At 47.6% G+C, this 22,319-nt stretch overlaps 1 long non-coding RNA gene and 1 pseudogene across 1 annotated transcript; both read left to right on the top strand.

The window, feature by feature from the left end:
• The first annotated feature begins 4,481 nt into the window (after positions 1 to 4,481).
• On the top strand, positions 4,482 to 14,471 carry LOC115288152. The gene is made up of 3 exons (XR_003906832.1): positions 4,482 to 4,548; positions 13,865 to 13,996; positions 14,411 to 14,471. It is a non-coding gene; the product is annotated as an uncharacterized LOC115288152 (long non-coding RNA).
• A 336-nt stretch (positions 14,472 to 14,807) lies between these two features.
• On the top strand, positions 14,808 to 16,253 carry LOC115287092 (annotated as a pseudogene).
• The last annotated feature ends 6,066 nt before the right edge of the window (positions 16,254 to 22,319 follow it).

Consider the following 22,319-nt stretch of genomic DNA (forward strand, 5'->3'; position numbering starts at 1 on the left):
CCACTCCAAGAGACAAAGGGAAGGAGGTCAGCTTTTATTTGGCTTTAGGGGGAAACTGGGGAGGGTTGTTTTGAATAAAAGAAATAAGAGTTAGGTTGTGGTGATTTCCCATTAGCTGTAAATGGTGCTTTGTGCTTGTTGTTGGGGGTGGTGGAACAGGGAGGGATTTTACTTCCTTTTCTTAAAATCAGGAGAGGGGCACCTGGCTGGCTCAGTCAGTCGGAAGAGCATGCAATCTCAGGGCCCCGAGTTTGAGACCCACTTGGGTGTACAGATTACCTAAAATAAATGAATACACCTACAAAAAAGCAAAAGATAAAATTCCTATGTGTAAAATGTCCTCCCTCATCGAAATAATTCTTAACCTTCCTTCTGCCCCCTAGTTCTGCAGTGGCTACTGAGGAACATGGGAGAGAGCGCCCCCTTCAGGGCTTTCCAGCTCCATTTTAAATACAGTTTCCTTTATTTATTTTCACAGGGGACATTTTCCTCCCTGGTGCTAAGGGACCACATTTTCCATGAAACTAAAAGGAAAAATAAAACAAAAAAAAAACCAAGTTGTGATTGACATTTCATCAACCACGACATTTTAGACATGCAGAACCCGGGCCTTTGCTCTTTGACCATAAATAGAATAAAACGTAGGAAGCCATCGCTTCCCACTCATGCTGCCATCTCTGTGCACCTGCAGGCCCGCCTCGGGCCCTGGGAGGAGGGCTACGTCGTTTCTTAACCATATGACACTGCCTCTGAGGAATCTCAGAACCAGCCTGTCCAAGAATGTCCTTCAACGTTACGTCAGTGATTCAGTCAGAATCTGAAATATTCTTACAGAGAAAATCGATTAGAACGTTGCATCACTGCAGACTCCATATTAAACCTTCAGCTTCTTGGTGTCATTAAAAGTGCAATTCTTTAAAAACTAAAAACACTGCACAAACAAAAGGTATGATTTTGAACTGACCATGAGTCATGATTTGGTTAAGGATCAAGGAGAATAATAAACAAATGGGGAGGAAGAATTTGGGATGTGACTTTTTTCACGACACAAATTCATATTATTTATTATGTGCAGGAGACAGGAAGTGTCGTCTGGGCCAGGATGTCTCTGTCCCACCAGGTACCAGCATGAGGTGTGCAAAGGCACCATTCTTTCTACTCAGGAAGAGAGCTGGATAGACCAGGACCATTTTTTTCTGCAGAAGGGTTGTGTCTTAGGACTGTCTGATTGGATTTGCTGTAGTGGAATTCGGGTCTCTCTGAGGAATTTCTTCGAAGAGTCTCCCTTTGTCTTGTGTTCTGTTTCCAACTGGACCACCAGCATTCAGCACTGACTGAAAAGTCCCAACCAGAGGGACCCATCAATCAGTGGGTTGCTGTGTAGAAGAACACATCACTTGTTTGGTTTTAATTTATTTTCCTTCTTGACACACATACTAAATTGAAATGACATTGAAAGTATCAATCTGAGGGGAACTTGGGTGGCTCAGTCAGTTAAGCGTCTGACTTCAGCTCAGGTCATGATCTCACAGTTTGTGAGTTCGAGCCCCACATCGGGCTCTCTGCTGTCAGCACAGAGCCTACTTCAGATCCTCTGTCCCTTCTCTCTCTGCCCCTCCCTCACTTGTGCTCTCTGTCTCTCAAAAATAGATAAATGTTAAAAAAAAAAGATTTAAAAAAGGAAGTATCATTCTGAAAAAGAGGAAGAGAATTTGTGGGATTTGTTCTATTTTAAAAATATATGTCATTACTCTGGAATATTACGAGCAGGCAGGGCCACAGGAAAGCAGTTTCCAGCAGGGGAATCAGTAGTAAGAAATTGATCAAGTTTGAGTTCTAGTTTTGTTTTGTTTCATTTTAAATTTATAATAGTAACAGCTAACAAGAGCTACATACATGAGAATGCCATGTCCAGTTTGTACATTGCTCTAGCATGCATTCACGACCTAATATGATCCTCATGGCCCAGTAATGCTACAGATACCATCACTGTCCCCCATTTTACAGAGGAGAAGCCTGAGGCTCTGAGAGACTGACTTTCCCCAGGTTTTCCAAGGAACAAGAGGCAGAGCTTGAAATCAAGTTTAGGTGTTCTGACTTCAAAGTCTTTGTCCTACTATTGCCTTTTTAAAAGAAGACCTAAACTCCGGAATCCTTGAGCTGGAAGGGATCTTGGAAACCTGGTGGGCCAGGCTTTCCTTAGTCCTGCAGGATTCTAACACAGGTCCCAACAAAGTTTGGGAAATGGCAGATTAAAAGAGGTTGAATGCACTTCTTGACCACAGAATGTCCCAGGGTCTTAATTAAGCTAATGGCTCTTGATGCTTTTGCTAATCTTATTGGGAGATGGATTTCTTGTAGGGCAATATCTACCTAAGACCCACACCCTCAGCCCCTCACCAGTGAGGCGCCTGTGTGGTGTTTTGGGCGAGTTCCAGAGTGAACAGAAATAGAGCAACACTGTGGTTTTCAATGAAATTATGCACAGTGATGGAGTTGCTTCTGGCTCTTGGGTCTCCTCCTTGTTAATGCTGGTTATTATCCTACAGTCCCTCAAACCACACTGTGTGAGCTACTGTCCAAGGCCTCTTGGCCACAGTCCTCACTGGAGGGCCTTCCCTGGGTCTTCCAGGTTTCCTTACCGATACCTGTTCTCAACTTGGTCCCTAGTATTCCAAGCTCCATGGTGAGGTGTCTTGGAGGGCAGGCTCTGGATTGCCCAGGTTTAGATCCTGATTCTCCTGTTCACTATCTGTGTTAGCCAGTATCTGTGTGTCAGCTTCCCCAACAGCAAAGGGAGGCTAAACACTACCTGTTTCATATGGTCTTATAAAGACCCTATGGTCCCTAGCAGGTGTTCAAAAAACTCACATTATGGTTATTACCATTTAATCTGAACACTGGCTAAGTATTGCTAGAAGACATGTAGGCCACCTTCCATTAATTCCTCCAGATGTACCAAGCAGTTTGGCCCCTGTAGGGTTGCCATTATTGAGTGATGTCTTGAGGTCATGCCCTTGCATGTTTGTGAGATGCTAGGTTTATATAAGTAGCTAGACACCTCCCGTAAGGATGGTCCTTCGTCCCTTTGTGCTATATGATGACTTCCTCATGAGACATTCCTTTCAGAATCAAGTTCTAGGAAGACTATTTGTATCTTCTTGTGACCTTGATGATGGTTCTTTCTTCATTTTGGCTTGGAGCCAAATTTTTGCCTCGATTAATCTTATTTCACCCCCTTAATTTAGCTTCTTCCCCCCTTTTTTGACCTGTACTTTTCATATGACTGAGTTTTTGGTTGCATTTTTAAAATTGTGTTTTTAATGTCTTCATTTTGTAATTGATATTTTTGTAAGCCCTTCTGAGTCTTTGGAGAATTAGGCAGGGCACACACACACACACACACACACACACACACACACACACACATAAATATCCCAGAAGGATGAGCTGTGTATCAAACCAAAATCACTGTATTGAATAAGCATTTAGTACCAAATATGTAGTATACCTCAAGTAATTCTTTTTAAGCAGTCAGTTTATCCATTTTCTATACCATATGATATACCAATTCATAATTCTTCAAAAATCAAAGATTCACAGAAGTGTCTCAGCATAATTTAATAACACCTGTCATGTCATGAATATTGACTGTGTGCCCAGAAAAAGACTGGCATGCATTTTCTCTACTTCTCATAGCATGTCAGCACATTGGATAACATTATCTCCATTTTAAACAAAAGAAAACTAAAGTTCTGAAAAGGTAAGTGTCTTTCTCAAATTTAAATACACCAACTGGTAAGTGGTGGGTTGGTGATTTAAGTCCTGGAAGGTCTAATTATTGTCCATGATTTATTCTTACATTGTGCCCCCCCTCACACAATCAAGAACTTCTCTGGTTGGTAATGGTTGTGATACATATTTCTCCTGCGGAGGCTATTTTGTCCACGTCAGATGGTACAGTGGTTTGATTCTCCTATTTGTAAGAGGTGGAGCTTAACTCCTCTTAACTTGAGTATGGCCTGAACTTAGTGACTTACAACCAACAAATAAAATATGGTGGAAGTAAAAGTGTGTGACAAGATGAGGTCATAGAAGGTATTAGGACTTCCTTTTTGTTCTCTCTCTTGGACCACTTGTTCTACAAGAAGCCAGCTAGCATGTCGCAAAGACCTTCAAGTGGCCCTATGGAGCGACCTTGTGGTAAAGAACTGAGGCTCCCCAGTCAATGTCTTCACTGCAAGCCCATCAGAGTCCCCTTGAACGGGAACCACCCATCTAAGCTGCTCCCAAATTCCCAATGCACGGAAACTGTGAGCTAATAAATGCTTGTCATTTGAAGCTAAGTTTTGGAGAGGTAATTTATTATATAACAACAGATAACTGAGGAGGAAGATGATGTAAAATTTGAGGACTTTGCCCCAGGCCCTGTGTGAGCCCTTGACAACAGTTAAAGATTCTCCTCTACAGGATATACTGGGTCTGCCTGTAGCTGTTCCTGCAGCCTACGTTTCTGCTGAAGATGCTTGACTTTTTGCAGATGAGATTGTAAGTTCACTCTTAAAAAAATTTATCTATCTATCTATCTATCTATCTATCTATGAAAAAGAGAAGGTGCAAGTGAATGAGGGTCAGAGAGAGAGAGAGAAATGGGGCTCACCCAAAGCAGGGCTCATGCTCACCAGATGTGGCTTCGTGCTCACTGGAAGTGGGGCTCAAGCTCACCTGATGTGGGACTTGAACTCACAAACCCATGAACCATGAGATCATGACCTGAGCTGAAGTCAGATGCTTAACACCTGAGCCACCCAGGCACCCTGTGAGTCCAGCTCTTAAATGTTTCCTGGTGAATAGGAGTTTGCCTCATTGTCTGGTAGCCCAGAAGGCCCTCATTTTAGATAAACTTGACAAGCTGTATTAGAATACTTGCTGGGAAGGCCAATTAGGAGCGGACCCTGGGTGTGGTCGTGGGCACCTGTAGTCTCAACTACTTGGGAGGTTGAGGCAAGAGGATCGCTTGAGCTCAGTGGCTCTGGGCTATAGTGTGCTCTGTCAATCGGGTGACCACGCTAAGATTGGCATCAATATGGTGACCTTCTAGGAGCATATGACCACCGTGTTGCCTAAGGAGGGGGGTGCCAGTCCACACTGGAAACAGAGCAGGTCCAAACTCCTGTGCTAATCAGTCGTGAGATCGTGCTTGTGAAGAGTCACTGCACTCCAGCCTGGGCCACAGTGTGGGAGCTTTTCTATAAAAAATATATACATGTGGAAAAAAAGAACTGACCTCGAGTGAAGATTTGTCAAAGTCCATTTGGGCCCATTGATGTTTGAGGCAGATGATGGACCTAAGAAGTTGCTAATGTTAACCATTTATAGACCCTTAATGTTTTGTCCCTGTATTAAATTGTTCTAAGAAAGTAAAGAGCCTAGAACATGTTACCTCATGTATCACCCATAAGAATCTCCTTTTAAAACAATGTTTCTGAGAATATGTCTTTGAATGACAATTTGGCCAATACATATTTAATGCTGGCTAGGTACTCAGTGCTACTTGAGGGGCTTGGGGTACAGCAATGAAGAACAGAGACAAAATCCCTGCCTTCATGAATCTTATAGTCTTGTGAGAGAAAACAGAAAGCAAGTAAGCAAGCAAATATATAAAATGGTTCCAGAGAGTAAGTGCAATGCAGAGAAATAAAAAAGAGAGTGTGGCGCTGGGCCCAGGGAGACCCTGGGGGAGAAGAGGCAGGGAGGGCTGCTCTGAGGGGACACTTGAACAGAGAGATGTGTGTTGAGAAGCTCCGTGCCAACATTCCAGGCAGAGGCACAAGTTCTGTGGCAGGGATGAGTGTGGCTTCTATCAGGAACAGCAAAATGACACTTGAAGATTTCTGTGTAAGGGTTCACATAACAAATCTCGGTTGAGTTGCAGGGTTTCAGGAAAAGTTTGTCTCTGCTGACCAATTTGTGTCCTTTTTGTCAAGACAGTAACTTACTTTGTCTCCCTTTCAGCCTGGGCTTCCAGAAAGCTCAGAGCTAAATTCTGACCTGCTGATAGTGGGTAATCAGCTCATCTCAGGGGCCTGGGAGTAGCTGCTCACCTTGCTTCTTTATAGAAATAAAGTCTCATTTGTCCTGCACTTTCTCGAGGTGTGCTTATGTTGTCACCCAGATGCCACCTCGAGCGGACTTGGAAAGGGTAGAAGAATTAAGCCACCAATTCCAGATTCCCACTGTAAACAAGGAAGTATAACAAAGTGGCAGATTTCATTGCCCTGTTGATTCCTTGTACATTTTTGCCTTGCGTACCAGTTTCCAGAAACTGGGTGGGGATTTGTGTGGAAAGACAAGGAGGATGGTTCCTGCCCTCAGTGTATGCCCTCACATTCTAGGATGCAGCACAAACACAACAAACAAGAATTACAAACATCAGATATGAGCTAGCACACAATGGGAGCCCAAAGAGAAACACAGCTGGTCCTGGGGAAGACTGTTGGAGGAGGGGGTCTGTGCTTGGGGTCCCTGCCCCTCAAGGTAGGAGAAGGGCTACATCACCCCCTGCACCAGTCCCCGTCCGAGGTGGGTAGTGACTGGCAGAATGTATGGGCACCTTCTGGGGTCAATCCCCGCCCCAGAGCCCTGGGTGTCTGGGCTCCACAGGAAGCGCTTTCCTGACAGGACGAAAAAATAGATTGAAACTGTCTCAGCTCCTCACATCTTATTTTTAATTGATTTGAGCACAGACTCTTCAATCATGGTATTAATATTTAATTGTTCTGTCAGGTCAGATCCTTCCCGATCGGACAGTTAAAAATGGTCTAGGACTGAAGAGGAAACGAGGTGGTAGGATAGCATGAAATGAGGAAGGTGAGACGCTGGCCCAGGGAGGGGGGGGGGATAAGACCTGGGGGCCAAGAAGAAGCAGCCTGGCCCTGGGGTCTTGACAGGAAGAACATCTGGCTCGCTCTCTCTGTCATTGTCCCTTCATTACACACATCTGTAAGCACAGCAGCGCATGTCTACAAGGCCATTTGGGGAGCCATGTGGGAGTTCACACAACACAGAGCTTTGGGGAGAAAATGAGGATTTCTTCAAGCAGAGGAAGCTGAGAGGCTGGTCTCTTTGGAAGGATCCAGAGGAACCAAGCACTCAAGCCCTTCAGTTTCCTAGATTCGTGGGGGGTGCCGCCTGGTGTTTTGGGCCCCACCTCAGCCCAGGTGAACCCTGATTTACAAGCATGTCTTTTGAGAAACAGTGTCCATATTGGATACCTGGCATCACAGCAACATGGAAAAATGGCACGAGAACCATTTTAGGTGCACGCACCCTCAGGAGCAGTCAGCCGACGTCTCCATGAGACTCATTCCAAGAAGCTATTATTAGGCAGGAGATGAGCGGGATGGGAGGAATGGCTTTCAGTTCAGCCTCTGGCTTTATTTATATGTCCTTTTTAAAAACAGAAGCTGGGAGGTAAGTCCTCACCCCGAGAACCACAGGGAAAAGTGAGCGCCCTCAATTGGGAGGGCCCCACAGTCTTTTCTGACCCCTGCCAATTCCTTCCCTGAACAAATGTCTCATAAGTCTAGATAGTTGCAGGACATCAAGATGAGGTGATGTCTCACTTTCAGCAAGCTATGAGGAAAAACTCGAGTCATCTTCAGAAAAAGCTTTAATATCGCCTTCAGCTCTCTGTGCGCCTTCCTGGATTGAGGCAATGGTCCTCATGAGGGAAGAAGCATCTGCTGGAAGGGAACTGTGTGGAAATGTGTGGGTGTGTTTCGTTGTCTTAGTGGCCGGGTTGGGGTGCTCTCAGTGTTCAATGGGGGAAAGGGCAGAGATGCTAGACAGGCTGGAAGGCTCTGGACAGTGTACCCAACCAAGAACTACCCTCTGTCCTGCATGACTGTTGTTGGCCTGTTGTGTGTGTTTGAGTCGAGAATGTGTTTGGGATGATGGGAGCCTAAACTGGAATTCTCTTTTACTGATAAAGCGTTCATTGCACATTTTCAAATGCACAAAGTTTTCCAGGAATGCAACTATTGTGGAAATCAAGGAAAGACTGAATTTGGAGGGAGGCGGGGCTTTACCAAGAGCTGTTCACCTTTTAGAAAAATCACCTCCTTGATAGCAATGCACCCTGTGGGAATGAATTACCAGACTCACGTACCTGTACCGGTCTGCATTCACGGACGCCCGATTCATGGGAGCTTCTGTTCCTGCCCAGGGAGCATCTGATACTTCGTGCTGGCTCCTAAAGTAGTTGCACCAAACCTTTATGTATTGAAACACATGCTATTATTGTAGGTGATTTTCATCTTATTTCTCCTCTGTACTGTCATTAGGGCATTATACTGAGTTTTACAATTATGTGTAAGGTGGGTAATATTAGTTTAATATCAGGAATATAAAGGGGACACATGGAATATTTGTTTTAGGCAAGAGTCCTTGGTTTTGATCCAGGTCCTAAACTAGGCTTCAGATTACTGGTTTAGGATTTCAAATAGCAAAGCTCTTGAGAGAAGAGCCAAGCAGGTGGATTGTTGGGTATTAGACACTCTGAGGCTCAATTGTTTCTGAGAACACAGCTGTCTGCAAGCATCAGGCAGCTCATGGGAAGAGTGAAGGGTTGGAAAAGCAAGAGCGCAAGGATCCTGCGGGGGCCCTGTGGGATCTGTCACAAACTGGGACTTAGCTCCTGCTGACTGTTGTCTTACAGGACTGCAGGCACCCTGTTGCTATAAATTTTTTCCCCTACTGGAAGCTGGAAAGCTGACATGTTGGCAGTTGCATTAGTTAGGGTAAGGATAGTCTGTTCCAACAAAGGGAGCCAACAATACAATTGTCTTAAGGAACCAGGATGTTGATTTCTTTGGCAGGTCATGGTCAAGCCAAGGCCACAGCCCCATCTGGGTGTCAGCAAGGAGAAGAGAGGGAAGAAGGTGTGGAAGAGAGTGTGTGCAGCATTATTAAGGTCCAGACTCAGAGGCGGCCCACCTCAGTTCCTCTTGTGGGTGTCTCTGATTGGTGGGAAGACTTACAGCCATTGTCCCTCTGTAATACGGCCAGTCTCTGCCAGTGTCCCTCATTCAAACATTTAAAATTTACCATGTGGACCAATGTAGTACAGACCACATGGCTGGACTTGGCTCAAAGACTGCCCGTCCTGCCCTGCTGGAATTCATCATTTAGTTGGGGATTTGAGTTCCACACATGGACAAACAATTCACAATAGAGGAGGAAGGAGGAACATGGGGAGACAAGGTGCAGGAGAGGCGAAGTCAAAGTAAACACTCTTAGCTTGGAGCACAAGAATAGACCTTGGATGCAGGCAACTGAGTTTTTGTTTAGGTTCCCTGCCCCGCCTCCAGGAAACCTTTCCTAACAAATCCCTCCAGGGCCGGCCTCGGTGCTCCAGCACCCATGAAACACTCCTGAGGCAATGCCAGTTGCACAGCCTGTCTTCCTTGCCTGTTTTTGTCTTTCCATTTAGGCTGCAGTTTTATTTTTCTCACTGTTATATCCTCAGGGTCTTTCAGAGTCATTGGAATATGATAGGTACTCAAAAAATACTTGATAAATGACTGAAAACCAGCCTCAGAGCACTGGACCAAGAAAGCATGTTAGAGTCTGCGTGAGGCACCATCACAGTGTTTTGGTAGGAAGATGAATCTTGCTATCATGCTCAGAGGCCTCAGTAGTAGGACCCAGACAGAATGGGTTGCTGGCGAAGTATGCAGTGAGTGAGGGCAGAGATGTCCTGTGGGAAGGGATGGGCTTGGAAAAGTGGCAGGTGGGGAGGTGGAGTGGGGGCGGCGGTCTGAGTGAGGGGTGGAGGATGGGAAGCTCTGATTCTGGGGTTGACCTTCCAGTCTGCAGCAGCGCTAACAGAGGAAGCCCCTGTGCCAGTCACCCGGGAGGCCAGAACGGCACAGACAGCAGTGAGCGGCGGGCCCTCGAGGGGTCTGTGTACTACCAGCTGGAATTGAAATAGAAACAGTAGGAGCGGCGTCTTGTTTAAGGAAGCATTTACGATGGGCTTAGAGGCCCGGTGAACGTGCAGCCCTGAAAAGGCAGCTCAAGCTTCATTAACTCGCCAGGAACATAGGAAGAGCCCAGTAGGTATTTTTATGAATGAAAGAATAAATTAAAAATGGATGGATGGATGGATGGATGGTTTGTATCAGACTCTTTGGAAAAATGATGAAGAAGATGATGGAAGATTCTTCCCAAGTTAGCAAGTTTTTGGTTGCCATGTCAGGCCTTGGCCTCTTGAGGCAGTCAAAGAAAGCCATGATCTCTGAGGGGCAGGATTCTGCTGGACATGATGGGGGGTTTAGGGAAAAGTCAGGTCACCTTTTCCCCAAGCCAGTGATCTAGCTGGATCTCCCCTCTGTGACTCAGGACCAAGCCAGCTGCTGACCTTGTCAGGCTCACCAGCCAGGCTGGGAAGGCTTCCGCAGCACCAAGGGTTGGCAGCCGGCCCTGGCCTCCACCCTGACATCCTCACGGTGGTAAAAGACACAGGTCTTCCATTGTGTGCAGGCGGAGGGAGACTGCAGGTGGGGGGCCCCAGACAGAGCGCAGATACCTGTGAGGGGAGGCAGCCTCCACAATCAAACAAAGGCTTGGCTGTGTTAGATGATCCCTCAGGGAGTCAGACATTCAGACGGTCAGGTTTGAGTTAAGGAAAAAACTTTCTCTGCAAATAGAGCAGGGGCCAGGAAGTCAGAGCACCAACTCCAGATACTGTGGGAAGCAAGAGTGAAAGGCCCAAAGTGGCTGGTAGTCAAGGTCATGGTGCCACCAAGTGGCCTTGGGAGCTAGGGGTGAGGAAGAGTTGGGCTTGGTTTTAGTCCCTGGACAAGGAGGCTGTGAATGTGGCTGGAGGTGAAGAAGAGGCAGAGGAGAATCATGCTGAAGGAGAACTTGGAGATGAGAGGTTAGAAGTCTTGGGTTCTAAATTCAAGCTTTACCAACTAGCAGTTGACTGTGAGTACATTTCCTTCTTGTGCCCTCTGTTTTGCACCTGTTGTACTCTGGTGCAGGATCGTTGGAGATGGCGGAGGGGCAGATGGACATGCTCAGAAGAGGCACAGAATCCCACACCACTGTGAAGGGCTTGGGTGTCAGCAACTGTGATTTCTCTGCATCTCATCACGGCACTCAACGAATATAAAACAGCAAAGTTCCCGGCTCAGAGTCCCCACCTTGAAACATTCCCCATCAAGGTCAAGAGGGCCCCAAATAACCTGAAGGAGCAATGATTTCCCATTCTGTAGCCTTCAGGATCAATTAGAAATAATCAGTGTTTTGGCCCAAGAATTATAAATTGGGATGGATTATAAAGTACTTCACTTACAAACACTTCATTCTTCCCAAATAATGATTCAAATAATTGACATTCTGAATGAGACAGAAAAATGTGCTTTGTGAAGAAGATGAGATTCTGTGCTGATCAATAGATTCGGTATTTTTGAAATGACTGAGAACAGCAGTGATAAAAATCCCAAACCTGCCTCATGAGTCAGTCAAGCAAAACAACCCAGGTCTTGCCATTATCCAAGTTAAGTGAGCAACATTTTCTTAATTATTTGTTCTAATCAGTCAAAGGTCAGCATGCTCTAGGATTTGACTATAAGTCTGTTGTAGAGAAAACATTTTAAAATTCAACTTTTGGTTTTATGGTAGGTGCTCAATAATATTTGTAGGATGAATTTGTGCGTAGGCTAAGAAAGCGTTCACTGCAATACGTCCTCTGAGACCTGCCTGAGAGCAAGGGCCGGGAGGCACCCTTGGCATCCTTGGCACTTGTCACTGGGCCCTGCACTCACACACACCCAGGGCATGATGGGTGGGGGAAAGATCCGTTATTATGATCACATTCACCATTTATAAAAGTCAGTGATATAAACTTGCCCTGGAAAATAGCTGAATATTTATTTATTTATTTAAAATGTTTATTTATTTTTGAGAGAGAGAGAGACAGAGACAGAGATAGAGATAGCATGAGCAGGGGAGGGGCAGAGAGAGGGAGACAGAAAACCCCAAGCAGACTCTGCACTGTCAGCACAGAACCCAATGTGGGGCTCAAACTTCTGAACCTTGAGATGGTGACCAGAACAGAAGTTGGATCCTTAAAGCCACCCAGACACCCCAGCTGAATATTTGAAGTAGGTCTCTCCTGCCTCCTGAAATCTTGTTACCGTAATTACTTGAATCAGTTCAACATCTACTGAGAAAAAGTGCAGATTCTTCAAGGATGAGAGGGAGCCATTCCTAATTTCCTAAGATTTATGGTCTAGATGGTGGTGGAGTTCGGGCCAAGGGTCCTGGAGGCTGGCAGAAGGGCCGGCTCTGGGTGTCAGACAGGTTCCCTGGGTTGCTGTGTCTTTCAATTGGATTCACCCATGTTGCTGTGTTTATCAGTAGTTATCCAAGTAGCATTCCATCAGATGGATAGAACACCATATGTTAAACTGTTTGCCAGTTGATGGGCATTTGAGTAGTTTTTACTTTTCAGTCATTTGAATAGAGCTTCTATGAGCATTAAGAGGATAAGTCTTCCTTTCTCTTGTATAAATACCCATGAATGGGATTGCTGAGTGAAATGGTAAATGGGTGCTTATCTTTACAAAATTCTGCGAAGTGTGTGCCACACCATTTGGCACCCCCACTGGCTGTTTGGAAGCTCCCGTTGCTCCACATTCTTGTCAACACTTGGCATTGTCGATTTATTTTACTTTATTTATTTATTTATTTTAGTTTTAGCCATTTTAGTGGATATGTAGTAGTATTTCATTGTGGTTTTAATTTGTATTTTCTTAATGACTAATGTGCTGAACATATTTATCAAATGTGTACATGTATTATATACAGACTTAGCAGATAGGTGCTTTACATATAGTTTATTGCAGTCTGTGCTTTATCTTTTCACTTTTCTTAACACTGTCTTTTGAAGAGCAGGGTTTAAAATTTTTGATGAAGTCTATCCATTTTTTGTTTTGATGATACATGATTTTTGTGTTCTAGCTAAATATCTTTACTTAATCCAAAGCTGTAAAGGCTTTATCCTCTATTTTTCTTTCAGAAGCTTTACAATTTTCTTACATTTAGTACTAGGACCCATTTCAAGTTCATTTTTGTGTGTGGTCTGCAGTGAGGGTCAAAGTTCATCTTATGAATTTGGAGGTCCTTTTTAGCCATAGGTGTGTGGACCCATAGCTGGACTCTTACTCTGTTGCATTGATCTATATTTCTGTGTCTACACTCTGTGTGTGTCCAGGACCACATTGTCTATTTTTATAGCATTACGTTAAGCCCTCAAATCAGGTAGTGTTAGTTGAAAAACAACTTTGTTCTTTTTCGAAATTGTTTTCCCTAGATCCTTTGCATTTCTAATTTTTTTATTGTTTATTTATACTTGAGAGAAGAGAGAGAGAGAGAGAGAGAGAGAGAGAGAGCGAGCGAGCTGGGGAGGGGCAGAGAAAGAGGAAGACATAGAATCTGAAGCAAGCTCTAGGCTCCAAGCTGTCGGTACAGAACCTGATGTAGGGCTTGAACTCCCCAACTGTGAGATCAGGACCTGAGCTGAAGTTGGACACTTAACCAACTGAGCCACCCAGGCGCCCTAATCCTTTGCATTTCTATAGAAATTTTATAATCAGTTTGTGAATTTCTATACAAAAGCCTGTCAGGATTTTGACTGAGATTACTTGTACCTATGTAGGTATTCATTTTGGTAAATTAGATGAATACTATTCCTAACTGCCACTGATTTTTGAAACAAGCTTTGGCATTTCAGTAAACTGGTCAGTTTCAACTAGGCTGAGGCTGTGATTCTTACCTTCTCTTCTGATCCTAGGATGCAGTGAAATGAAGCATCGCTGCGATGATAGGAACACCACCCTGGAATGTCCCCGAGGCTCCAGGGACCACCATTTTGTCCTGAGAGGAAAACCAGCTTCCTCCTTCAGGAGACCTGTGTGTCGCGACGGTGAGCTACAAACTCACAATCCAGGCCCAACACCAGCTGTTTCAGGCATTTCCAAACAGCCACCCTTCCCTTGTTTGTCCAGAGCCAAGTTCAAGTGGTTTTGGAAAAGCATCTTACTCACAGCCCAAGAACACCGCAGGCCCCAGGAAGAGAGTGTTCTGGGAACCGGTGGAGGGGAGGCGCTGAGAAAGCCAGGGCGGAGACCCCATCTTCTGGCAGCATTGCCACCGCTAGTGGGCGGTCTTCCAAGTGGAATACCCGGAGCCCAGACCACGAGGGCCTGGCTGCACAGCCAGCTCCCCTGGGGAGGACCCTCAGAAAGCCGCAGCTCAGCGGCACAATTGTTGCCTGTTCTTTATACTGTGAATTGTTTGCAGCTCCTAAACAGACCATTCATTTTTCCTTTTAGCACAGAAGGGTCTCACAACTCCAGCTACCACCATGGGCTTGAGTATTTCAAGTCAAAACATTCCCTGAACCGCAGCCCTCAGCTGAGATGCAGGGCTGGCCAAGAGTTTGGAGGAAAAACAGCCCCCGCCAGCCTGGAAATCACTGGGCACACGGCGCTGGGGCACTTTGCTCTCAGGGGCTGGGGGCCTGAGCATTTTTACCAGACTTAGTCAGATAAGACTACCTTCCCTACCAATGCCTGCCTCTACTTCCCCTCTGCCCCAGGAAAAATAACTCAGTCCAGGACTGGGATCCCGGGAGGAGTGGGGTGTGGGGCACAGCGTGGGACAGCCTAGGGCACCTGGAGAACCTGAGCCACTCCCTCCTCAATTATAGAAAAAAAAAAAAAGAGGCTTCTGTAATGTCCCCCTGCCCCCCTCCCCAGCCGTGTTTGAATCAGGGCCCTGCGGAACAGTGCCACGCCTCAGCTCAGAGCCTATTAGGTCTGCTGAGCAACTCCACGAACAGGAGTGCAGGGGCTACTGCAGGGAAGCTGGCCCCAGCCAACCCAGGGAAGCCAGGGGCCCAGCAGTTTTGGCTCCTGGGGCCCTGGCCGCAGCCTACCTGGTAAAGAAGATCCGGGAGTTCCTAGTGGACCCTTGCAGTCAGGCAGATGCTTCCTGGGTGGCTTCATCAAACGCTTCTAAATCTAGGTCTCAGACCACAAGAAGGTATTTGCAGGCAAGATCTTGCCCAAGTCGCTGCTGCTCAAGCCTCCCCAGAAGGAGAGGACGCCCACGGAGATGTGCATTCACTGCAGCCTTGTCCACCAGCACGTCATGGGCTCCCGTGGCTTTTTCAAGTACAACGACTTGTGTTGGAGCTCTGCTCCTGGAGATCTCGGGGGACGAAAGCACTGAGCAAGCCTGCGGCCTGCCACTATCTCTGGCAGATGGTCCCTGGCTGCCACCACCTGCACTGAAACCGGGTTAATCACGGGGACCTCAAGCTGGGCTAACTCCTACTCAGTGAGGATCTGGGGCCAAAATAGGGGATTCTGACTGGCAAGCAAAGTCGAGTATGACAAGGATAGAAGGAAAACCCTGTGGGGCTGAGGAGTTTGGATGCAGATGTGAGGTCTATGGGATGAGTCATGCCTACCTTGTGATTGGGCAAACCACCTTTTGAGACTCTTGCCTAAAAGAGACCCCGGAAGAATGAATACGCTATTCCCAAGCACATCAGCCCCATGGTCACCTCCCTTTTTCACATGATGCTTTGGACAGATCCCACTGCCTGTCAGACGGCTCAAGAGCTGCTCCATGATGAGAGTGTTTATTTATTTTTGAGAGAGAGAGAGATAGAGTGTGAGTGGGGGAGGGTCAGAGGGAGAGGGAGACACAGAATCTGAAGCAGGCTCCAGGCTCTGAGCTGTCAGCATAAAGCCCGATACAGGGTGCTGCAAGATCATGGCCTGAGCCGAAGTTGGACATTTAACTGACTGAGCCACCCAGAAACCTCTCCATGATTAGTTCTTTACTTCCTGCCACATTCCCGCCCTTGCCCTGCCACCTGCCTCCCCGTTTCACCAAGGTTTTCAGTTGTTTCCAGCAGCCAGGACCCCAGCAACAGGAGACCTCTCATAATCCTCAGGGAAGGCAAAGAGAACTGCAAGCCCCCCAGGAAAGAGGAACTAGTGGTCCAGGGGACCAGTGAGGTGATAGTCTGCCACCTTGGTGACACGTGTGAACAGCACGATGTCGGAGTGGTTTCAAGCGAGGCCGCTGGCTCAGATGCCCTGATCCTGGCTTTACCACTTCCTTGCTGTGTGACCTTGAGCAAGTTACTCAATCTCTCTGAGGCTTAGCTTCCCCCGCTGGAAAGGGAAGAATCAGGAGTTACCTTATAGGGGTTATTGGAAGGATTTCTTGAGGAATATTTAGTCACTGCTCAATGAGTGGCAGTGACAATTAGAAGATGGAACCGTTGGGATCCAAATGACAGCTTTTACGCTGACTTACCCTGAATGATCCAACTCTGCTGGTGTTTAGGGGACTCGGTTTCTACCAGGAAGCCCCTCCCACCTGGGACTTGAGGGTGAAAACTCAGCACTGACCTCAGCCAAGTTTTAATGTTTGAGGAGGCTTCATTGCACGCTGGGGTCTCCCTACTTATCACAATGACCCTGTCTAGTTACTTATATTTCAGAAGATCCTCAAGCTTTTTCCTTCCAAATGTGTGTCTGTGGTGGAGAGACGAGAGGCAGTGTGAGGGGAGATGTTTGAGGCCACCTCTGTGACCCCTGGCAGGAACCAGAGGGGGGCCTGGGGCACCAGAACACCACCGCATCAGCAGAGGCACAAATACCGGACTGATTATCCCACGGATAAAAGAGGATTTAGGGTGATTGATTTAAAGCTTCCCTTTTTCCTTTTTTGGGCAAAGGCCTGGGAGTCAGGGTGGGACTGAAAACAGAGCCTTGTTAGGGACTTGAACTTGCATGTGCTGAATGACAGTTTCAGAAAGGGGTTTCTCCTTCATGTGCCCCTCTGGTCATGTGCCATCTAACTCCATCCTTAAATGTAAAACCCTATTTGCACTCCAGCGTGATCACCGGAGACTTGTTTCCAGGGGGCTCCAGCCTTGGTTTGCACCGAGGGGAAACATTCGGGGGGCATTCAGCTGACAACACGGGACCCTGGGGAAAGCGGCCAGCACCCCTCTGAGCATCCTCGCCTCCTCCGGCTGGGCCCCTGGGGAGCAGGGCGAGAGCAGATCCACCTCTACAACCCCTTTTCATGGGCTCTTCTCTGTGTTGGTGGTATTCAAGGCCGCCAGTTTGTGGTGGGGACAGCGGAGCATGAGAACCCAGCGTCAGGTCGATGACCAAGTGTCGAGCATACCAATGACCAGGGCGATTGGGACAAGTGTTTGAAATTCCAGCCGTGAGCCGGGCTGCTCCATGTGCGGAAAGGCAGATGTCTTGGGTAACATCCCAGTAAGCAGTGTCCAAATCCACCAGCAATCCAACCCCTGCAGCCACAGCTCTAATAATGATAAGACCCCACCGCCCGCCCCGCCAAAGGCACTGGGTGTGTAAATGCTGCTTTTCTGTTTATTCAGCTCAGGCGCTCTGCAGAGAGTGGGGAGCACGCCTTGCCTTCAGTCCCTTGAGACCAGGGACTCCTTCCCACAAAGGCTTTCCTCCGGGCAGGGATCGGTCTTCCCTGAGGTTTGTAAGTTTGGGGGGGAAGGGGTTCGTTTCCTGAATGCTGGATACACCTCCCAAAATTAGGGGTGTCCTGAAGGCTGAGGGGCACGTGGCTCAGGATCAGGGTAAAGCAGGGGCGGGCTGAGGCTGCTGCTTGAGGGTGGCCATGAAGGGTGCTGCCTAGGATGGCCAAGCTGCCAGTGAAGGCAGCAGGTTTCCCATCGGGGTGTCTTCAGGAAATTCTCTCTCTTTGGAACGATGGAGCAGAATCGTGCCTGGAAACCAGATGGAGCCTGGAGGCCTTTCCCTCGCCTGACCGCTTCCAGGCTTTGACTCATTCTCTTGTCCCATATCAACAAGAGGGACGCCTTTTCGTGTGTCATCAGGGACTCCCCACCCGTTCTCCTACTTGCCCTGCTCATTCTGCCCATCGAGAATGATCGCAGAAGCTAAGCAGGGTCGGGCCTGGTTAGTACTTGGATGGGAGAATGATCACAGAATTTCCTCCCCCCGCCCCCCCTCCCCGAGTGCTCACAGCCTTGGAGTGTGTGTATGTGTACAAACTTGCACGAGACTCATCTTTAACTGCTAGAGGGTAGGGTTTACTTTGTTCAGTTTTGTTTGCTGGTGCCCAGTTCCGTGGCATGCAGTGTAGCTATGTGGTTCTGGAATCCTCCCTGAGCCTCATAGTCACCTCACCGGAGACCCCGACTTAACCGACCTGAGGTCTGGGTGGTAGTGGGCTGGAAAGCACGCCCCCCCTCCCCGGGTGATTCTAATGTACAGCCATTTTTGAGGCGTCCCCAGTGTAGACCATTAACAAAAACTACTCTTAGAATGACCCAGTCAGGCAATTTTGCCCACATGGAACTTTCTCTTTATTTATTTATTTTTTGGGGAAGGGGCATTCTCAACCCTAGCATGTGTTCACTGTTAATGCTGTTTATTTGAGCCATAAAACTCTTGGGGAACCAAGTTCTGGAAGGAAGGCTACTGGCAGGCATTTGCCCTCTGATGTTTGGAACTGCACTGAGTATCTCCGTAAGTTTTATGAAATTCCTGCCTCCGACACACGGGATTCTCTCACTTGTCCTCTGGGTTCATTCCATGCCTACCAAACCTCTTCCTCAACACTTTCTAGACTGCAGGCCACAGCTTCTGAGATGATGTGGCAAGCCGTCATGGGCTATTCTGATGGGCTATTTGAGAGGCCCCAGGTGGGCCACACAGCCCTGGAGGGTGACCCACATGGACAGGGCATTTTGTGTCAAAGTGGAACACACCCAAGACTGGATAGAGTCTCATCTGTGGCCAACGTGAGAGAAGTTGAAGCAGAAAGTGTTAGGTGAGCCGATGCTAGGGGCTGTGGGGCTTAAAGGGAAGGCAGGTCTGGATCGGACACTGATGGGGGGGTGGAGGGGCTGGAGCAAAGGCCATGGAAACACGAGAAGAACACACCTGTTATGCTACGATCGCTCCCAGGGAAGGGAGGTCCACTCCCTGTCAGGCCTTGAATGCTCTCACCTGTGGCCAGAGTCTAAACCTGCTGCAGATCGTCACTGGGCTGAGGTGGCTCTGGAGGACTCATGTGTCCCTTTAAACATAATAAAATATTCCAAGTACACAGAAGAGTCTTCAGAGAATACTGTCCAAATAACACGAATACCCTATCTCCCCAAGTTTGCTTTAGCAAAATGTTGTTTTAAGTAGGCTCCATGCCAAGGCAGGACTTAAACTCACCACCCCAAGATCAAGACTCAAACTGAGAGCAAGAGTTGGACCCCCAACCGACTGAGCACCCAGGTGTCTCGTCTTCAGCCAATTTTTAAAGCGTGTTAACCTTCCTCGGTGCCCTTGCCCTCCCTCTTTTCGTTCTTTGTTGAAACTGGTCTTCGTCGTTCCCTGCATGGCACTATACATTTCGCTATCCACACATAACATAGGAAATGGTTTTGCAAGCTTTCCAACTTTGCATGACATCATATGGTATCCTCTGCATGCTTTTTACTCACTGTTTCTTAGGCTTATCCAGGCTGATACAAGATTGACTGCATTACTATTTATGTATCCTTTCTCTTTTTGATGGCCACGTAAGACTGTGTCTAATTGTTCCCTGTTAGAAATAATGCAACATGATGTGGGAGGTCTATTCTGGTACATGTGGCCTTGTGCACAGGTGTTGCACTCTTTCCCTGAATGCCCTTCTTCATGACCATAGCAGCTTTCAGACCTGCCGCCCACCCACACTGGGCTCGGCCACGGGCTCAGCCTTCCTCAGCGCTGATTTGGTTCTCAGGGAGCGTTTGCACTTGGCCTGGTTGCCAGCCACTTGGTGACCTAATCTGACACCAGAACTCTCCATGGCTCAAGTCTCAGGGCTTCCACCCCAACCCCCACCACCATCTAGCCCATCCTGTAAGGGAGTGCTCTTTTTGGAAGGGAAGACCAGTGTGTCTTGGAGCCATGAGGTAGGGTCTCATGCAAATGGTCCATTTTGGCTGAACCTCAAAGGAATTTCAGTTTACGGTGATAGGGAAAAGTGAAGAGTTTCCAGATAAGGAGAGAGCAGAAAGGACAACAGGAGAATAAACACGGCAGGGTAGCACAGGAGCAAGGACCGGGCAAAGAGTGGGCAGCCCTGTGGGAGCAGGTTCTGCTGGGGAGCAGGCTGCTGCATTTGTAACGTGAGGCGAGTGGAAGAAGTCAAAGCTTCATGTCCACCCGCTGATTCTTTTGCTTGAACGTTCTGGCAAGAAGTGGTGGATGGGCACCGTCAGTAGCAGGGTGATGGGGGCGGGGAGAACCCCAGGGAGAAGCACCGACCCCCCACAGCCGTCCCCTGAAGCAGGCTCTGGAGTTTGGGACTGCTCACTCCTGAGACCCGCGGTCTGCAGCCTTATTTTGCTCCAACCCACTGGGAGTTGAGGCTCCGGGAAGCCGGGCCTTCCTCTACCTCTGTGCCTCAGGGGCCACTTCTCACCCCTCTGGCCTCCAAGGGAGAGAACTTGGGCAGCAACACGCTGGCTTCAGCCCAGTAATCACCAGGGACCTGGAAGCTGACATTGCTACCAACAGTGTGAGGAGTGGACACTGTAAGCTTGGCTGGCCTGGTCATTAGTTTTCTTTAAATTAAAAAAATTTTAAATATTTATTACTTATTTTTGAGAGGGAGAGATGGAGCACAAGTAGGGGAGGGTCAGAGAGAGAGGGAGACAGAATCGGAAGCAGGCTCCAGGCTCTGAGCTGTTAGCACAGAGCCTGACACGGGGCTTGAACTGACAAACCGTGAGATCATGACCTGAGCCGACGTTAGATGCTTAACTGACTGAGCCACCCAGGCGCCCCTGGCCAAGTGATCTTCTGCTAGAAGAAACAGGCTTATTGTGTTGAAAGAATTTACCCTGAGCAGAAGCTTGGGCTTTTGCCTTGACAGCCCATAACACTTGTCCGCAAAACTGAATTTCCAGCTCTACTACTTGCAGGAAAAAACCTGGGAATAGTTATCAACTCCTTCTCCTTGGCTGGCTGTCCCCCTCTCACGCACCACCTCCACCCCGACTCTCACCTCCACACCATTAGGAAATCACAAGGAAATGTTCCCAAGGGCAAGGGTGGAGGGCAGAAGACTGGCTGATAGACCATCGGACAAGAACAGGCTGATGCATCAGGGAAGACAGAGCCAAAGCAAAGGGCTTTTGACTTCATGCTTGGAGGTTCTGTGTGTGGGTGTGTGTGTGTGTTTTAAATTTTTAAATGTTTTATTTATTTTTTAAGAAAGAGGGAGACAGTGAGAGCAGGGGAGGGACAGAGAGAAAGGGAGAGACAGAATCTGAAGACAGGCTCCAGGCTCTGAGCTAGCTATTAAGTACAGAGTCTGATGCGGGGCTTGAGCCCACAAACCATGAGATCATGAACTGAGCCGAAGTTGGACGCTCAACCGACCAAGCCACCCAGGCGCCACTGTGTATATTTCTCTTTGGTAGATCCTGGAAGGCCAGTGAAGTTGAGAGAATCAATTTTTTGGGTCCTCCAATATATGACAGGTACCCATTGCTTGGAGGTGGGCAGGAGAGAGACTGTAAGGTACCTGTCTCATTTTTCATGCTGCTTCTCCTGCTTGGGACTTTGAAGAGGGGCATTGTGTAAGTCCTCACATCCCTGCCCGCCTATTTGGGAGACCCCAGTGCCTGGCATAGTCGTGCAATGAGCAGACATTGGCTGGCTGAGTGACAGCCTTCATGAAGCCGGTGGTTGTTTATTGAATGTTTACTCTGGGGGTTGCCTCATATAAAATCTATAAGAAAAGTATTGTTTTCTACTGATGAGGTACATTGGACTCAGGAAGGTTAAGTGACTTTTCCACGATCTTGCAGTTAGGACTGTGTGTGTATGTGCATACGTGTGTACTGGGGAGAGTGGGTGGGGATTTAAATAAAGGCTCATGGCAAGATTTTTTTTATTATTGCTCATTCTTGCAACTTCATCAAACCCGTGAATTTGTGCATTTGTAGAGGCTTATGGGATTGAGTGGGCTGTCCCTGGAAACTGGGGACAATGAAGACAAAATTGGGGGCTTTCCAAGTGGGTGATGGATGCAGTACGTATCTGTAAAATCAGGATTTAAAAGAACGGATGGGAGCAGCCCTGTGTCCCGAGAACAGGGAAGAAGAGAGATGCGCGGAGGGCCAACAGGGACAAGATCTGTGACATTTAAACAGCCCC

This window comes from Suricata suricatta, chromosome 3, assembly GCF_006229205.1.
Source record: "Suricata suricatta isolate VVHF042 chromosome 3, meerkat_22Aug2017_6uvM2_HiC, whole genome shotgun sequence".
Classification (NCBI taxonomy): domain Eukaryota; kingdom Metazoa; phylum Chordata; class Mammalia; order Carnivora; family Herpestidae; genus Suricata; species Suricata suricatta.